General features: G+C 38.7%; 1 protein-coding gene across 4 annotated transcripts in view; it reads right to left on the reverse strand.

Annotated features, from left to right (window-relative positions):
• The window catches only part of LOC135558466 (polyamine-transporting ATPase 13A3-like), a 41,290-nt gene extending 36,437 nt beyond the window's left edge, over window positions 1-4,853 (reverse strand). For 3 of the 4 annotated variants that reach the window (XM_064992274.1, XM_064992273.1, XM_064992271.1), the window contains exon 1: window positions 4,574-4,853. The gene's annotated coding sequence lies outside the window, so the exon portion shown is untranslated. Of the gene's footprint in view, window positions 1-4,340; window positions 4,423-4,573 lie in introns of those variants that run through there. The other variant, XM_064992272.1, reaches the window with a different exon arrangement.
• Between the last annotated feature and the right edge of the window lie 1,147 nt (window positions 4,854-6,000).

The following is a 6,000-nucleotide window of genomic DNA, read 5'->3' on the forward strand; positions in this document are numbered from 1 at the left end:
GAGAGATTGAAAAGGCCATCTGATTGGTAAACAGCCACCACTAGCACAGAGAGGCGGCTGCCTATCTACAGACTTGATATCGTTGGCCTCTTTAATAAATAGAACACTAGTCACTTTAATGCCACTTTAAGAATGTTTACATATCTCGGGTTACTCATCTCATATGTACTGTATCCTTCACTCTCTATTGCATCTTAGCCGCTCGGTCACTGCTCATCCATATATTTTATACTTATATGTTCTCATCCCATTCCTTCACTAGATTGTGTGTATTAGGTTTTGTTGTGGAATTGTTAGATATTAACTGTTAGATACTGTCGGATCTAGAAGCATAAGCATTTCTCTACACTCTCAATAGCTTCTGCTAACCATGTGCATGTGACCAATACAATTTGATTTGAATAACTAACATTATTGACTGACAAACTAATCTCAGACCTCCATTAAGAAAGGCTGTCAGCTCTTCAACTTCTGTGTCAATAAAGACGAATGGGTTCAGGACACCCCCGCCTCGCTCTCAGAAAGCTAAACATCTTCCTTGCCCGTTTAGAGAAAAACAGAGCCGCCAGCGTGGGCCATGCCGCTCACAAGGACTATGTGTATTCTCGATCTTTTGACACAACTGTCTCGTGAAGAGGGCACGACAAGTCCTCAGCTTCATTAAATAATACCCACAAAAAAACTAGCTCAACGTCAACAGTGAAGAGGCGACTCCAGGATGCTGGCCTTCTAGGCAGACTGGCCAATAAAAAGAAAAGATTAAGATGAGCAAAAGAACACAGACAACAGAACTCTGCCTAGAAGGCCAGCATCCCGGAGTCGCCTCTTCACTGTTGACGTTGAGACTGGTGTTTTGCGGGTAGTATTTAATGAAGCTGCCAGTTGAAAACTTGTGAGGCGTCGGTTTCTGAAACTGGACACTAATGTACTTGTCCTCTTGCTCAGTTGTGCACCGGGGCCTCCCACTCCTCCTTCTATTCTGGTTAGAGACAGTTTGCGCTGTTCTGTGAAGGAAGTAGTACACAGCGTTGTACCAGATCTTCAGTTTCTTGGCAATTTTTCGCATGGAATAGCCTGAATTTCTCAGAACAAGAATAGACTGACGAGTTTAAGAAGAAAGGTCTTTGTTTCTGGCCATTTTCAGCCCGTAATCGAACCCACAAATGTTGATGCTCCAGATACTCAACTAGTCTAAAGGCCAGTTTTATTGCTTCTTTAATCAGGACAACAGTTTCCAGCTGTGCTAACATAATTGCAAAAGGGTTTTCTAACGATCAATTATCCTTAAAATTATAAACTTGGATTAGCTAACAACGTGCCATTGGAACACAGGAGTGATGTTTGCTGATAATGGGCCTCTGTATGCCTATGTAGATATTACATTAAAAATCTGTTTTCAGCTACAATAGTAATTTCAAACATTAACAATGTCTACAGTGTATTTCTGATCAATTTGATGTTATTTTAAAATGGACAAAAAATTTGCTTTTCTTTCAAAAACAAGGAAATGTCTAAGTGATCCCAAACTTTTGAACAGTAGTGTACATATATATTTATATTCCAGACTCTGACATTGCTCGTTGTGACATGTCTTCATTTCTTGTTCTTTCTTTCGTTTTTTTTGTTGTTTTGGATTATGTGTGTATTGTTATTGTATTGCTAGATATATTGCTGCATTGTTGGAGCTAGAAAGATAAGCATTTCACTGCATCTGCAATAACATCTCCAAAACGCTGTACGCGACCAATAAACGTAGATTTTCATGAAGATGTTGCAGCTTGTAGATTTTGCATTCCATCAAGAAGAGGTTTTAAGTTGACGCCCTACTCCATTAGACCAGAGGGAACATGGTTCAAGTAGGCTGGAGAGAGGTAACAGTCTTTACCAATCATGATAGCAACAACAAAATCATATAGTTGGTGTGAAGAGGACATGTAAAATGAGAGCACTTTTGGTGTAAACATTCTGACAGTGATAAGGGTGTTTTCCCTAGCTTCTTTACATTTAGTTGATGATTAGTCAGCTCTTCTTTACAGACGCCAACTACCAACAATAACGGCAGGCTTTTGGCAGTGGAAGAAGCTTGAAAGAATGTAAACACACTACTTCGTCCTTACTAAAAGCTGGTGACCTTCGCCTAAAAGTGATATCCTCTTGTCTTGTTCAAGATCTGACTCTTCTGTTCGGTCATTTAATTTAAGTCAACATTAAGTATTTCTACTTAAATAGTGGACCATTCTGTATCAGAAGCATTTTTAACTATATTTTAAAGCTGGATGTGCTCAATGTCGGTCTATTTCAAACAGTAACACATCACAATACAGTAATAGCCTGTATGGCAGAGCTAAGAAGAAAATGACTCCAAATGTCACTTAAATGGTGATCCGTGTGAATCCTAACTACATTTTTGTGTAATTTACAATTCACAGTCAGAACATTATCAAATACATTGTATAAAGCCCCTTTTACATCTGTCATTGTCAGTCCAAGTGCTTTACAGATATCCAGCCTAAAACCCCATAGAGCACGCAATACAGAAGCACACGGACAGGAAAAAAACTCCCTAGTTGGCAGGAACATACAGTAGGAAGAAACCTAAAGAGGAACCAGGCACCGAGGGGTGGTCAGCCCTCTAAGGGCTTTTCCGGGTAGGGATGTAATTTAAAGAAATGTTACATTTTTTATTTAACCTTTATTTAACTAGGCAAGTCACTTAAGAACAAAATCCTATTTACAATGACGGCCTACCCTGGCCAAACCCGGACAATGCTGGGCCTCCCAATCACGGCTGGATGTGTTACATCCTGGATACGAACCAGGGACTGTAGTGACGCCTCTTGCACTGAGATGCTGTGCCTTAGACCGCTGAGTACATGTGGCCATTAAGGCCAGATTGCTTTTCAAGATGTTCAAATGTTCATAGATGACCAACAGGGACAGATAATAACCATAATGGCTATAGAGGGTGCAAACTTTTCACAACCCTTAACTTTAAGGTCGGGTTAGGGTTCTAAGTATATAGCCTACAAAAGAAGGGGGCCTTTGGCCGGTGAGGTTTTGTGCATTTGCCTATTATAAGTTATGTGAACATGCAATGGATAACTGATCAAAAACCATGTCTACTACCCTGATTTGATAAGAGATGGACTTCCAACTTTATTTCACCAGTTAAAGTAACAGATGGGTAATTCCACCAATTTGGTGTAACTTGGTCAAAAAAAAACATTTGTTAACATTCTGTCATAAAGAACCCATGTTCAACTTTACATAATACGGTTACATTTTTAAAAATGACTAGAGTAAGTGCCAAATAAAGTAACAGGGATGATGATTTCTTCTTAAATAAGCCATAAATACCCTTGTGACAGGGGGAATGAAAACTTGTTGTGTGCAACAGGGAGTGGCAATTGAATGCAGGCTTCACAAAAAAATGAAACTGTTGAAACATTTCTAGCCTGTGAATCTATGGGTTACAGAGTTGATATTTTATGCTCGACCCACTCAGTTTCCCACCACAAAACACCACTCCATTGCCAAAAAGAGTAGAACCAGTGTTTACTCTATGATTTGACTATTAGATGTTTCTTTTGAAAACAATATGTATATTCTTATTTTATTTATTTAACCTTTATTTAACTCGGTTAAGAACCAATTCTTATTTACAACGATGGCCTAGGAACAGTGGGTTAACTGCCTTGTTCAGGGGAAGAGGAAGGAAAAGCTTCACCATATTAAAATGACAGTTCAGTTCACCTAACAGGGTTGACCTTAAAATGAGGGACAGACGTAAATGAACGACTATGAAATTAAATGAATAATAAATCTTCAGAAATTACTTTGTCAGAGCAATAAAATAGCATGGGCTTTACAATGATGGTGAACACGGAGACAGTTGGGGATTCAAATCTTCCTAGAAGTGACAGAGGGTTGGGGGAACAAGCCTTTATTCATATAAAAATATATATTTTCTTGAATTATCCATGAGGTCTATAATAAAGGGCACTTCATCTAATATAACAGGCTTGGTGCACAATTTGTACTTAAAATATCAAAGAGACGCAAAAGGCACTCTTTTCGTGGAACGACCCAGCAGTGATGGTGGTCTACTAATACCAACCACTTTAAATCTTGCTGTAACTTTCACTAGCTATTGTACACACCAGTCACTGTTAGGGGCAAAATTGTTTATTTTTGTGGCTATTATTTAAAATAGTTTCAAGTAAAATAATAAACATTATCATCGTAATCTCTAGACAATTTGTCATATATTTTAAAACCCCATTCAATAAAGTATTTGAAAGTCCACACATGGTAAATACTGAGTTTGAAGAAATATTTACCATTAGGTTACTTCACTACTGGTATATCCCACACAAGAAAAGTTAGAGCTTTCGGTATTCCTTGCACGACAATTTGAGTGTAACGTAATCTGTTCAAACGTTCCCCCATAGTACATGCTACAGTTGTAACGTTGTAACACGGCTGTATGACGTAAGACAACATGTTTTTATCTCGCTGGGTCTTATTATATGTTCGATATTTTTATTTATTTATAAACATTTAAAATACTCACCAGAACCCTCTGGCCTCTTGCTATCAGAAATCACTCATATTGCGGGAAAAATACGGATTCAGAATTTCACCGCGCACAAATGTCTTCTACAATTGATGTGGCCTGTAAAGTGTCCACAGAAAGGGCGCGTGTGCAATATTGACAATGTGCTGTGGTATATTCCATGCGCATACAGACCGTCCGAAACTGGTTCATTCACGACCATTGAGGAGGAAGTGAAAAACAGGATGTGAGGACACATTTTGCGTACGCCTATTTTCTCGCATTATCTTATTCTTTCCTATCGCGGTCAAACCCCCCCTGGGGTAGTTAAAACCAGACGGAAGAGGAAGCGAGAATTTACCATTTTTTCTGGTTCATATACAGTCAGTTGTCGCGTTCAAGACAACTGGGAACTCGGGGAAAAACGTGGTCCGATTGACACAAATCGTTTTGAACGGTCATCCAACTCGGAATTCCAAGTCGAAACTCGGGCGTTTCTAGAGCTCATACTTTCCGACCTGAAGATCACTGATGTCATGTGATTTTACCTCGTTTTTTTCCGAGTTCCCAGTTGTCTTGAAAGCACCATATGACCACGTTTACATGCACACCAGTATTCTGTTTTTGAGTTGATGCATATGAACATCCCATTTACAATAACCGGAATAAGCTCATATACCCCGGTTTTGAGAAACCTGAATAAAATGACTGGGTTATGCTTATCTAGATAGGATACTGTGGCATGTAAACGTCTTATCCCGTTTACTGTTGTTTATCGCGGTCTGCACGGGCTGTTTCGCATAGCAGGCTATCACCTTTGAAGTTCAGACCGAAACCGTAACAATTGGAATAGTAACTGAAGTCTGGACACTGACTTAAGGCCTTACATGTAGCCTATAATAATATTAACTCCTGTAGAATGAAGTGTTTCTTGCAGTAAAATGTCAACTTTGTCTCGGGAACAGGAGTGGAGAAATGTTAATTATTTATTCCATCTTGAGAAAATGTGAACGTGTGCTTAGAGACCTTGTTATGTACCCTAACCCTGATTTTATTTTCCAGCTACATAAAAGCTGAGAGTATTTAACTTTAAACCAAAATATATATCCAAGACAAACTGAAATACTATAATTCTCAATGCTTTTCATTTCCTTAAAACCTGTCAGCGTCTCCACTCCACAAGAGAAGCAGACATGAAAGAGCAAACTTTACCAATAGATTGTTGATTATGCATTACTTCGATGGATTTATGACATCATTCTGGTGAGCAAGGCTTTATTTGATATTCTAGAGCACCAGGTTATGACAGAATATATGCTGCATGTATCTAATTATAGACAAGTTGACTAACAAATAGCCTACCTAATGTCGGAAATGAAATTATAAGCAGAAAAATAATTAAATAACTGAAGCTTGAAACCTTTTTTTCCCCCCACCTCCTGTAA

This window comes from Oncorhynchus masou, chromosome 17 (assembly GCF_036934945.1).
Source record: "Oncorhynchus masou masou isolate Uvic2021 chromosome 17, UVic_Omas_1.1, whole genome shotgun sequence".
NCBI lineage: Eukaryota > Metazoa > Chordata > Actinopteri > Salmoniformes > Salmonidae > Oncorhynchus > Oncorhynchus masou.